This window comes from Mirounga leonina, unplaced genomic scaffold, assembly GCF_011800145.1.
Source record: "Mirounga leonina isolate KUSES-001 unplaced genomic scaffold, KU_Mleo_1.0 Mir_97, whole genome shotgun sequence".
Taxonomy (NCBI): Eukaryota; Metazoa; Chordata; class Mammalia; order Carnivora; family Phocidae; genus Mirounga; species Mirounga leonina.
In genome coordinates this window covers 8,766,379-8,790,932 of record NW_023270889.1, presented here as the reverse complement: position 1 = coordinate 8,790,932, position 24,554 = coordinate 8,766,379, and the positions used below count along the sequence as shown (strand labels likewise).

The window sequence follows — 24,554 nt, the reverse complement described above, 5'->3', positions numbered from 1 at the left end:
TTCCTTGAAACCATTACACTATTCACCCCCTTCCAATATAATTCATACTGCTCCTTGCAAAGATCTCTGAAATTCTATTTTCAGATTTCTTTTAGTCCTCTTTCTCTTCCAGCCTATAGGTATTTTTTTTGTTGGTATGGTTTGTTTTTTTGGGTTTTGGTTTTGGTTTTTTCGTTTTGCAGGGGGTTTGCTTGTTTGGGTTTTTTTGTTTGTTTAATTTACATGTCTGTGTCACTGGGTAGATTGAGCTCTTTAAAACAAAAACTGCTACATTTTTTGGCTGTCTTCAGAAATTATCAGGCAGCTCACAGAAGCTCAGGCGGTGGCAGGAGCAGCATGGGCCAAGCAGCCCAGCTTCGCGAAGGCTCTGGGCGCTCTGGGCCCTGCCACAATGATGACCTAGAAGAAGGTCAGCTCTGTCAAGAGGGCGGGAAAGGAGGGGCCCAAGAGGAGATCTGGGAGGCTGTTGGCCAAACCTGCTCCTGCAAAAGTGGAAACAAAGCCAGGAAAGGGGACAGGACAGGATAAATCTTCAGACAAAAAAGTACAAACAAAGGGGAAAAGGAGGCGCAGGGAAAATAGGCTGAAGGGGCTAACAAAGAAACAAAGGCAGACTTACCTACAGAAAATGGAGAAACTAAAAATGAGGCGAGTCCAGCTTCTAATGAAGCAGGAGAGAAAGAAGCCAAGGCTGATTAAAATCATTACTATGTCTTATCAGTGGTCCCTGTCTCCCTTCTTGTACAACCCCAAGGAATATTTTTATCCACTATTGTGTAAATGCAGGTTTTTTAGTGGTTCCAAAAACATTTTTAAGAAGGAGGGAATCGGGCGCCTGGGTGGCTCAGTCGTTAAGCAACTGCCTTCGGCTCAGGTCATGGTCCCAGGGTCCTGGGATCGAGCCCCGCATCGGGCTCCCTGCTCAGCGGGAAGCCTGCTTCTCCCTCTCCCGCTACCCCTTGCTTGTGTTCCCTCTCTCACCGTGTCTCTCTCTGTCAAATAAATAAATAAAATCTTTAAAAAAAAAAAAAAAAAAAAGAAGGAGGGAATCCCACCTCAACCCATTTTTTAAAGTGTAAATGCTTTTTGTTTTTAAGAGACAAAATCCTTTGCTGTTGTGTATTTTCTGGTATGACCAGAAAAGAGTAGGATATTGAATGTAGGAGGCTTTGATTGCCTTGGGTGTCAGCTTAATATTCCATAGATGGGGTGGTTTTTCTATCCTATAATATGAAGCATACTAAATGGCAATTTGGAGTCAATCGTGCGCTTAATATGTCTTGAACATTTTAAATTACTTCTATTCCCATGTTGTTTTTGGTAGAATTGATTCCTAAAGAAACCCACTCCTTGATCTTGGCATTCCCTGTCAGAATTTTGTGCACTCTGTCACATCCTCGTTGTGGTAGTCCGGTTTTCTAGAAACTCTGTTAATGTGTTGTGCAAGATTGAAAATTTAAGTATGTAGTGTACAGGATATTAAATTGTGAATTAATGGGGTGTAACAATGTTACAGTGTATCAACATTTGGAGATATTGGTACTTGATATACCGTTAAGGAAAATTTGCCTGCAGATTTTAAGCTGGGAGGTCACTGGAATAACTTTTAGAAAATAGTCACAACTACATGATTTTTTTTAGATTTTCAATACATACGTTAAGAGTTGTATACAAATGAGATGTCTGTACTGATCCTCAGAACAATCAATAAAAACTCAATTATGAAAGAAAAAAAGAAATTATCATAACGCCTGGCATGTAATCGATGTTCAATAAATACCACAATGACTTATAGGACACTGCCCTCTGCACTTGACTATGTTAAACAAACAAATAAACAAAAAATACAAGCCAGTATCTGGGATGAAAATAGATGCAAAAAATCCCACAAAATACTAGCAAACTCAATTCAACTACACATTAAAATGATCATCTACAATGACCAAATGGGGCTTATCTGTGACACGTAAGGGTGGTTCAATATTTATAAGTCAATAAATATAATACACCACAGTAACAGAATAAAGGATAAAAATCATGATGATCTCAGTAGATGGGAAAAAGCATTTTACAAAATTCAATATCCTTTCATAATAAAAGCTCTCAACAAGTATAGAAGGAATGTAACTCAACATAGAAAGGGCCATATATGACGAGCCCACAGTTAATATTATACTCAGTTGTAAAAAGTTGAAAGCATTTCCTTTAAGATCAGGAACAAGACAAGGATACTCACTCTTACCACTTCTATCAACATAATACTGGCAGTCCTAACCAGAGTAATTAGGCAAAACAAGAAATAAAATCTATCCACATTGGGAAGGAAGAAGTAGATTAATTCTATTTCCGATAAAACTATTCCCTGTCTCTCTTGGTTAGTGTTTATATAGAATAATTTTTGTCATGTCTTAGTTTTTAACCTTTCTTTTGTAAGGCATTATCATTTGCCAACAACACATAGCTATTTATTTTTAAATCAAATCTGATGGTCTTGGTCTTCTAATAGGATAATTACTTTATTACATTTATTCTAATTACTAATATATCTGTATTAATAACACTTCAAAATAAGGTTTTTAGTTTACTATCCTTTTCTTAGTATCTTGTTTTTCTTTTCCTGCTTTTTGTTGACTTGATAGACATTTTTTCCTGGTTAGAAATTGAGCATTCTATTATTGCAGTGGCTTTGTTTCCTTTAAAAATTTTAATATATACACTTAATTTTATTTCTCCCTACTAAAGTCTGAAGTTAATCAATAGTTACTATCATCTTTCAAAGTTATGTTAACAAATAGTATTTTCTTCAGGTACTCGACCTTGTTTGCAAGCCCTCCCCAAATAGCTATTATTAGTGATGGTCATAATTTTAGTATTTTTAAGTTTGTTAGGTCAATTACTTTGTTCCCTATTTTTCTTCTCATTTTCCAAACCTTTTTTTTCTTTTTTTAAGATTTTATTTATCTATTTGAGAGAGAGAGCATGAGAGAGAGAGAGAGAAAGAGAAGGAGCTGGGGGAGGGGCAGAGGGAAAAGGGGAAGCATATTCCCTGCCCAGATATTCATAAACACAAAAGCACAAATAAAATGTTGCCTGTAGATCCTCACTGACAGTCATGCTGAAGGATATACTTTAGCAAGAAGAAAATTGAATTATTAAAACTTTGGAAGGGCACCTGCTACATGACCCCTAATTTGAGTGTAGAGGTATAATATGTGGCCTAGGAACCATTTTTCTCTAGCACAACATAAAGCAGATGAAATTTTATATCCTGAGCTTAAAGAAAAAATTAACCTAATCAAGTTAGTACAAAATTCTATGAGGGTAATGTCCACTGATAATCAAGACTTTATGATGAGTATGGTTATTTTGTAATTTCTCTCTTTTTTTTTTTTTTAAGATTTTATTTATTTATTCATGAGAGACAGAGAGAGAGAGGCAGAGGGAGAAGCAGGCTCCCAAGGAGCAGAGAGCCCGACGCGGGACTCGATCCCAGGACCCTGCCTGGGATCATGACCTGAGCCGAAGGCAGACGCTCAACCATCTGAGCCACCCAGGCGCCCTGTAATTTCTCTTTATCCAGTGTCTGATTTAGGGGGGTCTCCTACTATACAAAATTGATGTTTATTTTATAGAAGTCTTCATTTTGTTATTGTCGTCATTTACTATAGATCAAGATCAGATGGATTGTTTCAGTAAGCACATGAGGAGGAGTTAATTATACAGTTAAAACAATACTGGCATTTTGAATTAATGAATATGCTAATTTGTTTAGTTCAATTTATGTAAAGAATTTACTATAATCACATCTGGTAAACTTGGAAGTTTAAGAAACAATTCTAAACATTTTCATTCAAATAATTGCTCAGCACATCTGTCAATTACTTGTTAATTGACTGAAATAGGACTCATAACTATGCCATCTGTCACTAACACTCATTCCAAATACCAGTTGATCCCTTAGTGTTAAATGCAAATTGACCTGTTCATTCAACTACTAAGTTTTATCTGTTTGATTCAATTATGCCACTTTGCTACTTTTTTATGCTCACCACACATCTGGATTTATTTTTGCCATGGCAGTAATTATGTCAATAAGCATCAAAATGTGTATCATTCAACTACTATAGTCCTCTAATCTAAACATAGCTTTAGAATAGATTCATTTGACCTTTAGATTTTAGCTCTATTATTTTATTTAGTAGTCCATGTAATTCTCTATTGTTTATAATTTTTAAACCCAGATTGACAGAAATATTTTTTTAAATCCTAATACCTGGTACATTGTTGAAAACCTACTAGGAATAAGATAAAAATATGAGAAATCTTCAGTGTCATTTTGATAAAATCTCTGAAAAGAAAGCAACTTTGTATTCATCTAAAGGATGAAATAAGGGGCACCTGGGTGGCTCAGTCAGTTAAGCATCTGCCTTCGGCCCAGGTCATGATCCCAGGGTCCTGTGATCATGCCCCGCATCGGGCTCCCTACTCAGCGGGAAGCCTGCTTCTCCCTCTCCCTCTGCCTGCCGCTCCCTGCTTGTGCCCCCTCACTCTCTCTGTCAAATAAATAAATAAAATCTTTAAAAATAAATAAAGGATGAAATAAAGAGATGTTCAAAGCTTCCCATGTGGAGATGTTTTTACTCTTTGTCTAACACATGGGATTCTGTACAAATTATTCTCATTAAAGCTAATGATAATCTTGACTGTAACTTCTCTAGGGTCTCAGCGGGAAATCAGAGGCTGGCATTTCTAAAGTTATCTAAAGATAAAGATAACTTCCCAATTATTCTATAGCATGGTTATCCACTCCTTACAGGCCACAGTTTACTTGAATGGTTTTAATGCTCTTGTATGTATAACACACAAGTAAATCACCATTCACAACTGGCATTACAAATGTTGTACCAAAAGTTAGACATCTCATTACACCAGATACTGTGTTGTGCTGCTCTGAAATCCTCCTCAGGACTAAAACACTCACTTCTTCCATTGCTGGGCATGTTGGTCGACAGCTCTCTGAATATCTCTCTCCAGGAATTAGCCTCAGCCAAAGAGAGCAGACTGGCCCAAGGTCAACCCCCTCCTCAACGGTGGCCTGCATTCAAAGACTGGTAGATACAGGAGATAAAATCCTGGCTTCTTGCCTCAAAACATAAAAATGCTGAAGGGCCGTCCCAAATGGAGGGCTTTGTAGGATTATCAGAGGCCATAGTTGCAACTGCTTCATTGCTCGCCTTCTTGGTCTGCTCAATATTGCTCCAATCATGTTTCCTAGCTGTTCACAAGAGCAATCCCCAATAAAACCCCTGCATGTAAATCTCAGAATCTCAAAATCTGTTCCTTGGAGAACCTGTCCTAAGGCACTTCGTTTCCTTGATTTATGTGATGTTTCAGTGAAAGCAATGTAACATTTCACGTTTTATATGAAAAAAAAGCTTCACAGTCAATAGAAGAAGCAAGAAAGAACTGAAAGACCTGGGTACTATAATCTGGTAAGCTGGGGACATTTTGAAACACATTTTCAGTTATCAGCTGGAATTAGTTTTAAAAGCATTCACGAAACTGGTTTTCTCAAAACAGCAGGTGGAATTTCTTCTAAAGAAATGTAGCAATACACCAGATGAACTGGAAATGAAGATGGTACATTTTGTAGTAGCTATAATGTTTGCATTGCCCCGAACACAAGTGATAATTTGTCAGAGAAATACTCCATCATTTAAAAAAAAAAAAAAAGGAAGAAAGAAAATACATAGTATATTAATTAAAGTATATTAACTTAGTTATATGAAAATGCACAAATATATAACAATTCAGGCTCTGGCTGGTGAAGTAGGATGAAGATAAAGAGAGTTAAATTAAATCTAATCTAAATTAAATAATTTATAATATTAGATTAAATTAGATCAAATTAAATCTAAATCTACTCCATGACAATCTGATCTCCACCAGGGCTGTTGAAATGGTAGACCATTTTTGTACTTCCTGATATGGCAAAGAAAAATAGCAGATCTATTAGAAATTCCATTTAAAGACTCCTAGATTCTGGGTCACTTCAATACCTGCCTCCTGCACAATTTGGGAAACTCTAAGGAAGTATCTCGTTTATAACACCTAAGCATGGTTTCAGTCACAAATTACACAACTATAATGTGTTATATAAACAAAGTCGATCAAGCCAAATATAAACATACTTCCAGATGTTTCACTGATTTTAGTCATTGGGAAAGCAAAAGCTCCCCATTAATGAATTGGGAACTGATAAATCAGCATTACATGTGTTCAAAATTTGTTTACTCAGATTACACACACACACACACACACACATCATTACATATTTGCTCTTCTAAGGAATAGAGAATAAACGCATGGGCCAGTACCTGTGATTAATCACCAACAGATGTGCATTATATAACTCTACATATGGACCAGAAGACACCAGCGCTAGGAACCCAGTGTCCTATTAATCATGCTTAAGGTTTAGGGGTATATTGAGGACCACGTTTGTGTTGATGAACAAATATAATCTATTGAATTAATATTCTACAACTGAAGTTTTTCTTTCTTTCATCCTTATCAGTAGTGAAGGCAAAAACATAGCTTTATAAACAGCATTTGACTATGAATTCATTCTATAAGGATAAGCAGTTATATTTTTTAATAGAGCTCTATATGTGTGTAGTACTACATTAAACCTTGGAGCTACCAAAATTGAAATGATATAAAGGCCTCTAACTTATGCTTTACATTGACTTAATTTCTTATGTCAAATTAGAAGGAGCAATCAGAGGCTTATTCTTGAGTCAACAGACAACTAAATTAATGTTGCTAGCTATGGTGATAATCAGGCAAGAAATTATGATAGAGATTTATATGTCCCCAATTACTAAAAAAGGAACACAAAACCCAGACCACTGAAAATAAAGCATTAGCTTTAAACTCTGTGGCCAGACAGAATGCAATTAGTAAGAATAACAGCAAATTTTGTAATAACTATCAAATCATATGATCTCATTTATAGCTCTAATTTTTAGACTTTATTTTTTTCTTTTTTGGCATTGCCTTTGTTTTGGGGGGGGTTTCTTTGTTTTTGGTTTTTCTTTTTTAATATAAATTCAATTAGCCAATATGTAGTACACCATTAGTTTCAGATGTAGAGTTCAATAATTCATCAGTTGCATATAACACCCAGTGCTCATCACATCACGTGCCCTCCTTAATGCCCATCACCCAGTTATCCCATCCCCCCACTCATGTCCCCTCCAGCAACTGTGAGTTTGTTTCCTATTAACTGAGTGGGAAGTAATCAGAGAGGGAGACAAACCATGGGCATTGTCTTTGAAAGATCATGATTTACAAATAACTCATTCAAGAGGAATGTGTTTGCAGCCCCCACTGTGTGCCAAGCATTACCTTGTCATGTGGGACACTATGGGGATTAAGACAAAACTTGCCTTCTAGGAGCTTCCAGTCTGAGAGAAGATAGATAAGAAATAATGGCAATAAAATAAAGATAAGTGCTAATAAAGGCACAAATTACTACCATAGCAGAGAAAGTGGGGAATTAATTCTGCCAAGGTCAAGGGAAAGTGTGGATATGGTTAGGACATTTGAAAGGAAGAATAAACAGAATTTTTCTAGTCAAGACATGGAAGGGAATTCCAGATAAAGAAGCAAAAGGGGCTAAATCAAGGAGACCTGAAATACATGGCAAATTCTCAAACGAACCAGAGAAAAATGAGGGAAAGGTGAGGCTGGAAAAACCTGTATAAAAGTAGAGTAATATCTACTCCCGTACATTCCATGCCATCTTTTAATTTTTCCTGACCTTTATATTAAAAATACCATTTCAAACAACTAATTAGTAATGACAGCTCCAACTTGGTCACTAAATACTTCCCTCCAAAAAATTGTCCATCAGCTTCATAATTGCTTGTTCTGAGTGTCTCATTAAGATGCATTGTATCACGAATTCCACTGAGTTGAGAATTAGGAGACAGGGGTCCTTCCCATAGTCTAAATAAATAATGTCACTTCACTGAATGCCAGTTTTTTACTCATCAGTAAAACGCTGGTTTGAGGTACAATCTTGCCTTAAGGTCTCTTGCAGCTCTGAGAGACTGATTACTATTGAACTGAGTATCAACCCTAAAAGAAAATCCATTAAAGGGAAATTGTTTTTCTAAAAAAGAAAAAAGGTAAGTTAAACGAAAATACAACAGGCAAGGATTCAGAGGTCAAATGGAGAACACACTGAATATGAGTTGGAAATGCCATACATCTTAAAAAGCGACAATTTCTGTCAGATGGCAAATCCTGCTTTTTTCCAAAGGCTGCATGGAAAAAGTTCTTTGAAGGTAATTTGAAGTGTGTTCTTACATTTCCCTTTCATATATATAAAATAGAGAGAGAAAGAGGGGCTAGGGGATTGTCTAAATTCTCTGGGGGATTTTGATAAACAAGATTGCTAAAAGTTGGTAACACATTCTTATAAAAAGCAACATGGGATGAGAAAGCACATACACTGCCTTTCTATCCTGGCTTCATGACTTCTCAGTTGTATGATCTTGGACAAACACTACACCTGCTTTCTAGACCTCAGTTCCTTGATATGCAATAATGGGATACAAATGCCGAACCCATCAAGTTGCAGTGAGGAATACAAGGGACAGTCTATGTAATCCATCAGCACCTCCGGCAAAGCGGTGGGTACTAGGTCAATATTGATTCATAATGATGCATAATGATGAGTAAATTCTAATCAATAATGATTCATATGTTTCATATGATAAAGCATAAAGAATAACATGCTTTCTATCATGCTGTATTAGGCTTCATCTTAAATCAGTGTTTACTCTCTTCTTTAGATGAGACCTAATTTAGGTTCTTCAAAAATAATTTTAAAATTTGAAATTTCAAAACACTCATAAGTTTAGAGACAGACTAAAAATATTTTTCTACTGCCCTCCCATTTTTTTACACAAAACAATATCATATAACTTCCAGGTATTTATTATCACACTGATTTTAAATTTCTACTTGTGGGGAGCCTAGGTGGCTCAGCTGGTTAAGCACCTGACTTTGGCTCAGGTCATGATCTCAGGGTTCTGGGACCAAGTCCCACATCGAGCTCCACACTCAGTGGGGAGTCTGCTTCTCCCTCTCCTTCTACCTTTCTCTCTCAAATAAATTAAAATCTTTTAAAAAGGGCGCCTGGGTGGCTCAGTTGGTTAAGCGACTGCCTTCGGCTCAGGTCATGATCCTGGAGTCCCTGGATCGAGTCCCGCATCGGGCTCCCTGCTCGGCGGGGAGCCTGCTTCTCCCTCTGACCCTCCCCCCTCTCATGTGCTCTCTCTCTCTCATTCTCTCTGTCTCAAATAAATAAATAAATTCTTTAAAAAAAAAATCTTTTAAAAAAATAAACTTCTGCTTGTGAGAGATAAATATATATTTATCTGGATACTTCCCCATCTTTTCTAGATGCAAACAGGACTTTTCTCACAATTGGGTATTTATTTCAAAGGAGAAATATATTCCAACATCTCTCTTTAAAAAAAAAAAAAAGTTAAATATCAGAGCTTTAGGCTAATAAGGCTCTAGCACAGTGCCGTAGAAATTATAGACAAAGACAGGATTACTCTTGGATTTGATTGTATAAAACTATCTTCTGTAGAGTATTTAATTCATGAGCAATCAATCATGATTTGGAAGAGATTTTTCTTCTAGTTCCATAGTGGTAACAATTTTAGTCAACTCCTAGTTACCTGAACTATCATTAAAGAGAAACATGTATGTGTAATCTTAATCTTAAAAGGTAACTATTCAACAATATCGTATCTTGTATGAAAGGTCCTTTCAGTCATTTTTGAGTAACCAGGATATTCAAGGTACCATGAGAGAAGCACAAAAGTGTAAGAATCCGTCACTTGGCCTAAGAGCTTATCATACAATAGGAACATAAGATATTTACTAAAGGTAAGTGCAATACAAAACAGTAGGATAGAAAGCCTATGAGTCGAATTAATAATAAATGCTAGGAGAGAGCAGAAGAAGAGATATCCTGTCAGGCTCTGTGATCAAAACAGTCTTCATGAATGCGACAGGGCTTGGACTTGGTCTGAAATGATGGGTAGTATATTGATCGATGGTGAGGAGGACATGTGGCAAGCAATACAGGTAAATAGGATAGCAGAAGAGGTTTCATGACTCTGGGGAGAACCATAAATTATAAATGAAATTTACATCTAAAACCAAGGCAACCGATTAATTAAATCCTCTGGAATTCTCATCATAGGGCCCTTCTAAAGGAACGTGAGACAGTGCTAAGCACTTACGAGGACTCAAACATGCTGATACACGATTTAAACTACACATTTTACACATAGGAATCATAAGACTTAAATAATACTCCATCACACACTGAAATATCCTAACAGAGTATTCACTGGCTTGGGGGAAAAATGGTTTTCTGATTATGGAATGGAGCAGACATGTTGGATAATCTAAGGGAAACATGCAATATATAGGTGTTAAGATCTCTCTACAAATTCTGCACAGCCCGAAATAAGTGGATAAACAGGCATTTGGTACTCTGCCAAAAACATGCCTTTCCATTCCAAAAACAAATGAACGTACCGTTTTGAAACTTTATCTTTTCTCTTTCCTCTTTAAATTTTTCCTAACTGCCACTTTTTAGGCAGGTCTTGCTATGGAGTACATTAACTAAAGAATTTTCAGGGGAATGCGATTTCTTTCAGTCAACCTAAAAAAAAAAAAAGTTTACTTTACAAGTAAATATGCACTTCAAAGAAACTTTTTAAAATCTTCTCTTAAATAACAGAACCTTTTTCTTTTTAACTTTATGTCAGGTTGACATCAAAAGCATAAGATCATTGAATTGTTTTTCCTGTTTGGAACAACTCACCTGGCAGTCACTAATATAGTTCGTTTCAAAGACTTAGAGACAAATCAAAGAGATTTATTTAGGCTAATGTCCTCCTCCAGGGACAGTCTAAGAGAGTCTTGCCTGGGGACAATGGGCAGTGCCTACGTAAGACAATGTCCATCTAACTGGAGGGCAAGATGATGAGGGAGCCCATGCTGAAATAATCCATCTGTAACCTGCTGTTTTAATTACTGGGAACTGCAGTACAAATGACAGAAATAACAATGTTATCACTTAAGAAGAGGGAAAATTACCCTAATTGGCCTTGGTAGAATTTCTTTGCCTTAAAATAGATGAAGTAAATGAATTTTTGCAGGTAGTATTAACTCTGTTCTCCTTAGAATGTTTTTCCTGAGAAATTGTTAGTAAACAATGGCATAAGAAAATTTAAAAACAAGTTATTCAACAGCTTGATAGTTATAACAATATTTATATTCATTCTGCTCATTATTTTATTTCATCTATCTTTTGCCAACTTTCCCTTTATCCTATAAAAGATTCCTATATATTTTACCTTTTTTATTCAATGCACAATTAAAATTTCTGTTTCCTTTTTAAATGTATGTTGTAAAGGTTGAGTATGTAACATAACCTGTTATAGCATCATCCAAGAACAAATGATAAATAATAACATTACAGAGGCCAATAAAATTGTACTAAGTAGCATCACTTACATTCCGGGGGTTAGTTAACTTTTTCTGGACCCAGCAAGATAATAAATATATTAGATTTTGTGAGATACAGTCTCTGCTGCTACTCTTCAGTTCTGTTGCAGTGCTAAAGCCACCTAGATAAATGGGAGCAGCTCTAGTCTAATGGAATGTATGACAAAATCAGGTGACAATCTCGATTTGGTGGTGCAAGTAGTAGCTTGCTGATCCCAGACACAGATAATTAAAAATCATCTTGTAGATGTAAAGATCCCTTAGAAATTAAATCATGCTATAAGCAGTAGGAAAGAAATTCAAATGTAAAGGTTTTCTTCCATAACAATGAAACTCAATGAAGTACTGACTCATTTTTTCTTACAGTGTTCTTTATATATGTTTTTCTTGTGAATAGGAAAACCTGACCAAGTGTAAATATGTCAACATTTTTAAATGTATTCTTAACAAATGTCAGGTTAGGTGTGAAGGAAGAACTAGAGGAGGCTGATACTACACCAACTTCCTGATTAGCAGAGAAAAAGGCTGCAACATCAACATTCAGCATTCAACATCCATATCCCAAAAGCAGAGTCAACAAATGAGATTCTTCAAAAAACCCTGGTCAATAGGCAAAGTAATACTAAAAAGAACGCAAGTCTATTTCAAGGTCCTAGAAGTGAAAGTAATCATCACAGAGCTGTGTTTTAACCCCTCTGTCGGTGTTTAGTCCACATAATCACCCACTGCTATACCCCACGGAACCAAGTGGACGGAATTGGCTTCCTCCAAAGAGGTGCGAGAGAGATCAAACATGTTCAATCGCAATCTGTGTTTTCATGGTTTGAAGCATATCAGAAGAAACAGATATGTTCCTCAGCTTCTCATCTCAAGCATTAAGACTCAAGAGGCTGCTGGAGATACCCATTACTCTCCTTTCAACATGTGCTTAATTTAGTAATACATAATGAAGAGAAGTATTTTCCTTTGAAGAAAAGAGCTTTAAGTGAGAAGATGAAGATAAAAGCAGTTGTCTTAAGTAAATTCTAGTGAAGATCTGTTCCAAACACCACTTCATCGACAACATCGAAGGAATGAGAAATCTATTTTTTTTTTTGGTATCCTAAAAGAGGATAATAGTAAACTGATATTGCAGGGATTATTTATATTATATTATATTATATTATATTATTTATATTAAAACACCTAATTTGAAGCTAACCTGTCCTCCTTAAGTCTAAAAAAAAAAAAATGAGCTAAATAGTTCTGCCACTTACATGATTATTTCAATACATATTTTTCTCCCTACAGCTCTTCCTCCATTCGTTGGGCCAACACAAATCTACTCAATACCTGTTATCTGTGGGCACCGCCCCGGGTCCTGCATGAAAACAGAAGGGCCTTGCATTCACAGTTTAGTCCAGAGTGAGAGGTCCAAAGAGATAATGGCTGTCAAAGAAAGGAGTGTTTTTGTGATCCTGTAATTTCAAGTGAGCTAATTGTCTTATTGAATAGACAGACAAGGGAAGAGCTGGGAGAGAGGGGAGGGAGCCACTTGTGCAAAGGCCCGAGGGTCCCCTAAAATGTCAAGTCATGGAAAATGCGAGGAATTTGGTACGACTGAGCCAGGAAAGAAAAGGGCTGGAGAGGTGGATGGAAAATTGTCCTGAGTGGTCTCGCAGACCCTGCGCAAAATCTAGACAATGGAATCCAAGAGTGGTCCAATCAGGAGGGGAGGGAGACTGGTTACGAGTTTCCAATCTGTTTTATTTCCCATACAAATTTAAATAGAGACTCAAACTCAATCCTGCAGAGAGCAGGAAACTAAAGCTCAAACTCTAGAATCTTACTTTTTTTTTTTTTTCCTTTAACACGTGTTCGCTATCAAGACCGAAGACAAGAGCAGCTGTGTTACTGGAAGACTGACAAATGTCTATGAACATAATGGTTGAATTGTGTTAAGTTCCTTTGGGCAGTACTGTTATGACCATAAAATATAATTAAAGTGTATTATCGTATTGTGTTTTTTTCTATTTTTAAGGTTTTGTAATATGTCCTTGTTTCCTGCCTTACGAAAGCAATAAACACACAAACATTTCATTGAACACACCCATATTATTTGGAGTTCCTCCTCGTCCAACTAAGACATGCCTCGGTTCTCCACTGTCTCTTCTCACTAGTTTAAAAAAAAAAATGCAATGTGCCAACCTACAGCAAGAGTAAAAGGGAAACAAAACAGAGGAAAGGGGAAACACAGTTTGTGAGAAAATAAAATGGAGGTAGATTATAAAAATAAAAATTTTAAATTTTTCAGATCATTGTGGGAGGTTTTTTTTTTAATTTGGTTTGGACTCTGATTAGGGAAATTATTTTCATATGGTTAAGTATTAAAATAACAAGACTATTTCAGCCTTAGCTCTGTCCTTGCCCTCAATATAAAATAATCAAGGCTGTATTTACTGACTTCATTTCACATACAGCAAACAAAACTCTCAGCTTGTGTTAACGGTCCAGGCAAATTTCTCCATCCCCTTGCCATCAATCCTAATAGATTGTATCCTCTTCTGGCTCAGGGCTTTGCTTTGCTCTGTTCACATTCCTTCTCCTCCATAAAACATTGCCCTTCTTCCCTATACCTTTCACTACATGACTGCCTTTTTGTCTTCCAATACCTAGTTCATGTGTCTGCTGGTTGGTAAATCTTCTCTGATTCTCCCTGAGGTAGTTATCACTTCTGCAGGCTCCCTGCCCTTACTATTCTCATCTTTCTAATGTGGCATTTGCCTTTTTTGCTTGCAGTAAATCGTGAATTTCTTGAGAACAGTGATCATGTGTGATTACAATTTTTATGCATGTCATATTTTGGTAAAACGGCAGGCATATAGTAGGCTTTCAATAAATAGTGAATTAAATAAGCCACATAAAAACTACAAAGGACCTATGAAAGAGATAACTGGTACTCAAATTATGTAGAGAGCTGTTTTTCTAAATTGATAGAAAATCTTTGCCTGGCTTTGCTTTCCAATGATTTAGAATAAATGTAAGGAATTAGCCCACATTGTGTCTAAAACTTTAAATTTAGAGTAAAAAAAAAAATCAGGATCTTTACATATTTATAATATACACATAACACATTCATAAATATATGTCAATAATGTAAATGATAGTGGATTACCTTTTTTACGTAATATTGATAAGAAGTTTTTAATCCTTGCCATTAGCATCAGAAGCTCCCTAACATAAATAAAATGATTATCAATGAATCAAAATTAAATATAAAATGATCTATTTTAACTATTCTGCATTGAGGGTTTGGTTATTCATTTTTTTTTTATTAGTTTTTTCTTTGCCTGAATTCAGCTGGCAGAAATGGCTAGCCTGAAGGCTACAGAACGCTCATAATTCCTTAAGTTCTTGAATAAATTACTAGCTGAGAGTTTCTGTCAGCTTTGTCCTCAGAGATTTTTCCTCCTCAGTTAGAGGAGATGCAGAGGTCCTTTGAAGACCTCTGGTGGTAAAAAGGAAGCACTGTTCACCTCCCACATCACAATGCACGAAGCTAAAGTTCTCTTGGTGCACTTTCTTTCTAACCTTTAGTTTCGATTTTGCATAGGAATAGTTCACAAACTAAGAAAGCTTCCCAAGATATGTACTCCTGTTCTGATAATTACTTGAATCTTAACCTTTCTAACTATAAACTGAACAAACAACATAACAACATCGGCGAGAACAACAAACACCCAAGCAATTAAAACATAGCGAGGTCACTCTCCTGATTGAAACATCTTCAAAGTTTGGAGATTTAGCATTTTAAATAAAGGCAAATTTATTTAATATTGCTCCTGAGTAGGAGTTGGACTAGAAAGAGAGAAAATTTTCTAGTTCAATATAATAATGCTCACCACCAAACACGGAAAGGAATATTCCCTAGGTTGAATTTTTAAGCTCTAGCTGAAGAACCATTTGTCACGCAAGCTATAGAAGGGAGCTTTACATGTGATAAAGTGACCTCTGAATTTTCCATTTATAATTCAGCCCACCTTGGCAAGCAAAGTCATATTAATAACTTTCCATTTATATGAATCATGCACTATTACAAACTGCTTTAGGCAAGTTCTCTTCTCAATCTGAGACTAAATTGTCTCCTATGTAAAGATGTAGGGGTGGTTGTTGATTAAAATTCTGAGCATCAAAAGTTGGGTACAATGCCATACTTATTGGACTTGAAGTAGACCTGGTTTCAAGTACTAGCTCTGATTCAATTTGTATGACCTACGGAAAGTCATTTAAATTCCCTAAGGCCCAAATACATTGTCTACAGTATGGGAGACATCGCCCAACTCAAATACTTATTCATGCTTCAATTCCTTCTACGTTAACACCTGCAAATACGGTAAACACTCTAAATAATTGCTATAAAATTATTCTTAATATATCCCTTATTCGTTTTCCTGCAATTTTTATCCATCAGCATAGGTAACTCTTGAAAGACAGGTGTCTATTCCTCTTCTGTTTCACATCTCTTCAAATGCTTAAGAAATCACTTATGCTTTTCCCAGTTAGCTAAAATTCCTTCCACTCTCCTCATAGGATATTTTTTCAAGTTTTCTTGCCACTCTCACTCACCTATGAGCTGCCACTGGTAGAGCTAATATAAATTAAAATAGAGCAAACAGCGAGGTGAAAGGTTGATAGAGTTAGTAAAAGGCTGTGAACTTTCTTCTCTAATAGCCTTAAAACTTCATCCACCTTGAATGGTCCAGCCAAAATGAGAAGAAAAGGAATAGGAATAGATAGCCTTTTAGAATTTATTTTAGCCTCACATTACAATGGCATGAATGCCCCACAGAGGCTCCACTACTACAATCTGAGTTAGAAGAAACAATTTGGGTCATAAATGCAAAATAAATGTGCAGATTCACCTCACACATTGTCAGTGGCCCTGGGAAACTTCTTGTGAAATCATTTTTAGAGAAAACTCAATTTCCCACGGTTTTACTGATTTGGTAGTTTCCAGTAAATGAAATAAAAACAATCTTATTTCTTATCCCTCTGCATACAGAGTGTCTCCCTTGTATTATAATATTTTACTAGAGATCATCTATATTTAATTTGGGATTTTTTATTCCACTACTATTTACACATAAAATCTCTATCAAGCTAAAAATTAGATGTTAATTTCATATATCTCAGCTTATTATACAGACATTATTAGTGAATGGACAATTACAGAACACAAGCTGAAACTAGATTATAAACTGAGATTCTAGAGAAAATGTGACATAGTCAAGAAAAGGCCATTGGTTACTTTAACAAGGAATACTTAGGCCTTCTGGGCAAGATTCACACTCCATAGAGTGTTTCCCAGAAATAGTCATTTGGTACCGCATTAACAAAGCATATAAAATAGGTCTCCAAAAGGGCTAATTTAAAAACTCAGTCAATGTAAACATTGAAAACCTTTATCCTGGGGTAAAACCCAGCTAACCAACATTACGGTTAGCACTCTGTCTGGAGCACATTATAAGAAAGACAACAGATAAAGAGTGTAACTTGACCTGAAGACTCGGTTTGGGAAAAATAACCTTTTTGCACGTTAGCTGCCACATTTACAATACATACCTTACCTTGAAGATGTTCTGTGAGGGTTAAGAGACAATGTAAGATTCCTAGAACATAATAGTTATTATTCTTCATGCTGTCCACCACCTCCCCCAGATAGAAAACGCCTCATGGAATTCTTTACCTTTTTCCTTTGGGTTCTTTCAGTTTGGACCAGTAAACCACCAGATAAGTTTGGCTTTCTCCGTCCTGAGAATACCTATGCTCCTTCTGGCTTCCCGGGTGACGCTGGGTGAGGTGTGCCACCTCTCGGGGCCTTCTGTTCCTTCTTCGACAGAAGGCTCTGGCACTCCCTGTCTTGTGGTTATCCTTCTGGAGGGTTGGGCTTCCAGGAGGGATTCTTCTGTATTTGCAGGGGCTCCACCATCTGGTTTGTCACCTGTTCCTACTTTGAGGCTGCTGGGCTAGCCTTGGCTCTGCAGCTTCCAGGGCCCAGGTGCTACTCCTCTGAGAGCCCTAAGTGAGCCTCTTGGTTCTGGAGAGGTTTCAGCTGAGCTTCTCTGCCCTCGTCTATGAGATCTACTGTTTGCACAAGGCCTCTGGGGCACTGTTTCCCAAACATCATTCATTGATTGTGTTAGGATCATCTAATCCTAATACATCTAATCCAACTAAAAGTGAGGATTCCCAGATTCATCTCCTAGGTATTTGTCTGCAGTAGGTCAAGTGTAACCGCAGGGATCTGATTTGATTAACCATCATCACCAGTGATCATGACCAGCAGGTTTAAGAATCATTGCTCTAGAAAAATATTTGTCAGAGTAGGGTCTGTGGAACAAATACAAAAATATCAGCCAGGGAACATGTTCAAAAGCTAAATGTCTGGACTCCATCCCATGCTTGTAACTGTCGAAATCACGCTAGTCTTGCTAAGATGATATTCTCAGTTCCTGGAAGAGCCCCCTTCACAATAGTAGAAGGAAGGAGAACATCCAGGTAAAAGGCCAGAGATAATGGTGACCAGCAGGGCAATGGTAATATAGCAGTAGAAATGGTAAGAAGGAAACCGAATTTGCCATCTTTCTTAAAAATATACACAAAACATTTGATTTGGGTTTAAACTTGTAAAATATGGGTTTTTTGCTTCCTCTATATTAACATCATTGTTAGATGCCATCTTTCTTTTTCGCAATTGTAGGATATATCTTACAAGCAAAATTTTATTTTACTCTTTATTTTTCAAAATAAGGGTACACTCAGAATCACAAATAACAAAAAACACTGACAACAAAAAGAAACTGTTGTCACTACAATGTGTAATATTTACAAGAACTAGTTGCTATAAACAAACATCATAAGTATTAGGATTTGGGTAAATGCCATAAAAAATAGACTACAAATCTGGAGGGATGGGGTGCCTGGGTGATAGACATTGGGGAGGGTATGTGCTATGGTGAGCGCTGTGAATTGTGTGAGACTGTTGAATCGCAGACCCGTACCTCCGAAACAAATAATACATTATATGTTAAAAAAAGAAGAAGATAGCAAGAAGGGAAAAATGAAGGGGGGAAATCGGAGGGGGAGATGAACCATGAGAGACTATGCACTCTGAGAAACAAACTGAGGATTCTAGAGGGGAGGGGAGTGGGGGGATGGGTTAGCCTGGTGATGGGTATTAAAGAGGGCACATACTGCATAGAGCACTGGGTGTTATACACAAACAATGAATCATGGAACACTACATCAAAAACTAATGATGTAATGTATGATGATTAACATAACATAATAAAATAAAAAAATAAAAACAAGGAAAAATAGACTACAAATGATAAATCTTAGGATAATGTACATCTCAATTTCATCTATGAGAAATAAACATTGTTTAATGATCATAAAATAGTACGAGTAGATAAATTTAAGTGGAATATATAGCATCATTCAAAAATTGCCATCATCTACTACTTATACTCCCTCAAAATTGGCATTTGTTAAACTTTCCTATAAGCAAATGTAATGATTCAGGAATGAATATAGAAATTTTGCTATTATTATACAGATTACAATGTTCAAAAGTCTATTATTTTAAAACTTCAAAGGTCTTGATAAAAATGTTTCTGTTAAAGGGGCATCTGGATGGTTCAGTCAGTTAAGCAGCTGACTTTGGCTCAGGTCATGATATCAGAGTCCTGGGATTGAGCCTGGAGTTGGGCTCCCCTCTCAACGGGGAGTTTGCCTGTCCCTTTGCCCTTCCCTCTGCCCCTCCTCCTGTTTGTTCTCTCTCCCTCTCTCAAAATAAATAAAATCTTAAAAAAAAGTGTTTGGGTTAAGATGTTCTACCAAAACAACAAAGCAAAACAAAAAATCTAACTAAACTACACACATATAAAGACTACTCCGGGTTATGGAGATGGATGCACCCATTAGAGTTAATTCTTATTTATGGCTTTGGCTCTTGGCTTCATGGTTTGTCTGATTATGCCTAATAAAAATGACTCATGTTGTGTAATGGGTGCTAACACTGCTGAAACACTATAGGTTTAAATATATTAGACTAAGGTTTAGAAATATGTATGCTTCATCCACTAGGCCTGCAATTGTGAGATTGTGCAGTAGAATGCCGCTATGATTGCCTTCATTAGTTCCCTTTAGTCCAAATGACCTGCTTATCCAAGAGTATATCTGTTTGGGAAGCATACTTTTTCCCATTTACTCAAACTTGTGTCTCTCTTGAAATAATAGACATAGGGTAGACATAGGGGCACCTGGCTGGCTTAGTTGGTAGAGCATCTGACATGGATATTTCTGATATCCAAATGGAATTAGAATGAACATTATGCTACTTGAGAAGACATAAAAGCAAAATTTAAAGAAATGTAAAAATTTATATATGAAAGGGTCACCTTTATACTGAGTAATGTGTGAAGGAAATTAATTAATCCTGAAATACACTTTAATAAAACATACATTTTCAAAGATCACACAAAATTGGCAAGATAACTATCATCCCAATTTTCAAATGAGAGAATGAGAGTTCAGAGAAGTTAGGTATCTAGTCATAAATCACATCCTAAGTAAGAGGAAGGGCTGGAATTGGTGCCCAGGTCTCCTGGCTCCAAAATCATAAGATTATACTTCAGGGAAAAATTCATAGTAGGCTACTATAGACATGTTGTTGAAAAGAAAGCACATAGAATTCCATTACTGCATATTCTACATGTGTCTTTTAACAATTTAGTGAACTTCAGGGCTTCCAACAAACTCACAATAGATTTAAACATCTGCAGCCTTTTTTTTCCTCTCTTTTCAATATTTAGCTTCATAGTATAGACTAGAGCTACCCAAGAGAACTGTCTAAGATGATAGAAATATTCTATATCAGCACTATCCATAATGGTAGCTAAGAGCCTCATGGAACTATTGAGAACTTGAAATGTGGCTAACATGACTGAGGATCTGAATTTTCGATTTTACTTAATTTTAACTGATTTCTATTTAGATTGTCAAATGTGGTTCATGGCCACCATTTTGGACAAAGCAGCTATAGACAACATAGATTATAGCTCTGTTTTGAGACCCTTTTCTTCTAAGGTACAACAATGGGAAATACAAATGTAAAAAACAATCTTCAATTACAAGAAATAGTTGAAATCTGGGGCGCCTGGGTGGCTCAGCCGTTAAGCATCTGCCTTCGGGTCAGGTCATGATCCTGCGGTCCTGGGATCCAGCCCCACATTGGGCTCCCCATTCCGTGGGAAGCCTGCTTTTCCCTCTCCCACTCCCCCTGCTTGTATTCCCTCTCTTGCTGTCTCTCTCTGTCAAATAAATAAAATCTTAAAAAAAAAAAATAGTTGAAATCTAAAATAAGACAACCATCTCTGTAACACAAGAATGGAGCTAAAGCTTAGATTAAATAAGAAAAGCAGAAGCAAGCAAACATAGCCTAGAGGTCAGGACATGAGCCGTATTATCAATGGGCTTAGTAACTAGACTTTACATGTTGCCAATATCTCTGAGGAATAGGAGCATTGAGTTACGAATACAAGACCTCATTCTGGTCTGGAAATTCTGGAGAGTTTGTAAAACTGCCAAATAAGAAGGGATAAAAGCAGATGAGATAGAAAAACAAAAAGTCTACTTAATATAAGCCAATAAATAATGAATAGGCAGATAGCTTGCAACGTTAAAACAACTGATTAACTTACTACTGATAAAATGAAAATAAAGCAATATGAAAATATTTTTAAATAAACAATGTTTAGCATTCCTTAAAGAGCACAAGGAAGAAATAGCATTCATCAAAGCAGAAAAAGAATTTACAGAAAAAAAAAAAACTTGAAGAAATGGTGCAAAAATGGGAGAATTTAGATAACAAATTAGAAATCCTAAGAAATTATCAAATAATTTCACTGAACTTGAAAACTTAAAAATGAGGCCAACTCCAATCCAACGTATCATGAAGAGGAAATTAGTAAATTCAAAGATGTTACAGAAAAATGCATCCAAATGTAGACTGAAGAGATAACAAAATAGAAACTTTAAAAATCAGTTCAATAGCTCGGGAGGCTCCGGCATACACATAACAGTTACTCCAAAAAAGAAGGAATTAAGTAAAACATAAAGTGACATATGTAAGTTTTTTTTTTTTTAATTGGTAAATACAAAAACTAATGGTGCCTTCTCCGATAGATACATCTTAAATTTGGGCAGTTTGACAGGGAACATTGAAAAATATTCTTCAAGAATATAATAATCAACAACCACCGTAATAAAAATGGAATTACAGGCAAAGATTATTAATAATGAAGGAATTCATAGAATGAAATAATAAAAGAACACTAGGAAAAAATAATTTACATGGAAGCTCATAAATTATAAGAATAAATTACAAGAAATTGATAGATTTCACAAATCTAATTGAAGATTTAAATGTATTTCTTTAATCAATGGATAGATTAGGAGTCAATTACTAACAAAGAGGATTTAAAGAACACAATTAATAAACTCAATTACACAGACATACAATAGAGAATCTTAGACCTCAAAAATAATCTTTTCAAGCTTGCATGAAGTATTTGCAATATTTAGCTGCACTATCGAAAGATGATTTATATTCACTTATAAATTATCAAAAGATAAATCCCCAGATTAATCTCTTCTCTGCTCAGCTTGTAATAAAACAAAAACTATTCTGTCAAATAATGCTGCTATTTTCTGCAGATACTGACAATTTTAGTTTTCTTCTACTAGAAAATACTTTTGAATATTAACAAAAAACTGCTTCTATTTGGAAGATATGGAGTGGAAAAAATATCTTGCAGGGGGAAAATTCTTATTACAAACTAGGAGTTATTCTGACAAAATCCCTAGTCTGAAATATCAGTAACATTTCATTTCTGTTCTCATTTCTATTCTGAACAATAAAGGACATAGATAAATTCTGATGGTAGGAATATCCAGTCCCTTCTTGCCATCCACACCCTTACCCCAGTTTCCCTAAGGATACTTAGATTCTTCCCTATTGTCAGCATATTATTGACTAAGAGAAAGTATGTGGCCAAAGTAACCAAGAGTTTTCAGTGCTACGTAAAGCTGTGTTAGCAATTACCAATATCCATCTTCTTTAAGAAATGGCTCATTGGGATGAGAGGTGCAAAGCCTTGACTATGATGAGTTGGTACTTGGCTAGTTGGTTGGTTATTTTTATCTTTTTATAAAGACAACAACTTACATTGAGGACATAATTTATTAATAATAAATAATTATTAAATAAAATAAAATTAATTGTTAAATTAAATTAATAATTTATTTATAATTACACATTAGTATATTTTCAGTATACTATTCCAGTATTGTACCTTTCACAAATCGTATAACCAAAAGATATGTAGCTACATTTAGTCTAATTGCTGTCTGATGTTTTTTTTTCCAGTGGCAGATGTAATCACATTTTGAAATTAATTGATGATGTAGTGAAATAAAAAAATCTATCTGAAGCTTGCTACCTTCTTCACTTACTTTTTTTCTTATTACGTTGGTACAGAGGGACACACATTTGTCCTAAACTAATTGTGCCTTGCTCATTACATTTATACTAGAATATTTGCCAAGTCAGTATGCACATATTTTTTTCTAATTAGATTTTCATTTTAATCATATTGAGGTCCCAATCAATTTAAAATCTGCTGAAAAAGCTAAATAGGCACTAGAATATATGCAATTATACCACAATTAGCATGACAACATTGGGCAATAAATATATCCATAAATGTATTTTTGTTGAAGGATTTTCTTCTAGATCTGGACGTGTCTTGTTCTTCACTCCACTTTTCTGTGTGCAGGAGTCCCGTGGCTGCACCTCCGTCCCTGTGGGTTGGCTCTCTCTACTTGTTCTTAAATTCCCTTACTCCCTGCCTTGCTAACATGTCAAAACGTTTGGCCTATCATGCGTGAAATCATTAGACCATGGAAGCACTCAGTTACCAGTTACTGTTTGTTGCCTGAATCATCTGCTGCACTTACTGAAGAGGCTGATCCTCCTCAGCTACCTGCAGGGTCCACCCCTCTTTTCATTGGCTGCCGCTAAAACCTGCCCTGGATTCCTGACCTGTTATGGTAGTTCTGTCTACGTGCAAGGCCTAGCAACCCACAACGCCGTGTGAATCCCAGTACTGACGGAAATCTATTCAATCTGCTTTGTCAGGGAAAACACAGGAGGATTTGTTTTGCTTTGTTGGTCTTCTAAGAACGGGTTTTTATTTTTAGGATCCTCTCCTCTTCTCCCAATGAAAGTTGTGCTCAATAAAGAAGGGAGGGGAGGAAGAGGAATGAGTGGAAGAGGAAAAGAAGGAATTGGTGGAGAAATTAAAAGAAAGTTACATTAAAGGCTGTTTGTCATTAGAGGTGAACTTACAGAATTTTCTCTGAAAAAGATGTTAGAAGCCAACTCTGAAGTAAAACTTCCGGTTTGCCTATGATCCTGCCCTACTTGAGGAGGCAAATGGGAAATGAGGTATGATAATTTTTCCCTAGCAGTTCAAGGAGCTTGCATTGTTTACTTGTGATTTATTGATGAAAAGATCGATAGCACTGTCTCTGTTTCTAGCCATTATTTCAGCAAATAACTGTGTAACCTTGCTTGGATTCAGTGCCACAGATGCAAGAGAAAATGCAATTCATCAGTCTCCTTTTCTTTGACATTGTGTCCCAGACTGGTCTTTTTGTGGACAGATTGCAGAGTAGGTGAGATACAGAATTGGTTCCCACTATTCTTTTTGCTGGAATTTACTTTATACCTCACATGAAAATATTCAGCCGTAGGCATTTAGCAAAAATAGAATCACATAATTCAAATTAGGAAAACGACTATTTTCATACAATATTTACCATTTAGTTAAGGTTATATTGCT

General features: G+C 36.1%; 1 pseudogene; it reads left to right on the top strand.

Annotated features, from left to right (window-relative positions):
• Nucleotides 1-394: 394 nt before the first annotated feature.
• On the top strand, nt 395-699 carry LOC118006550 (annotated as a pseudogene).
• Nucleotides 700-24,554: the final 23,855 nt, after the last annotated feature.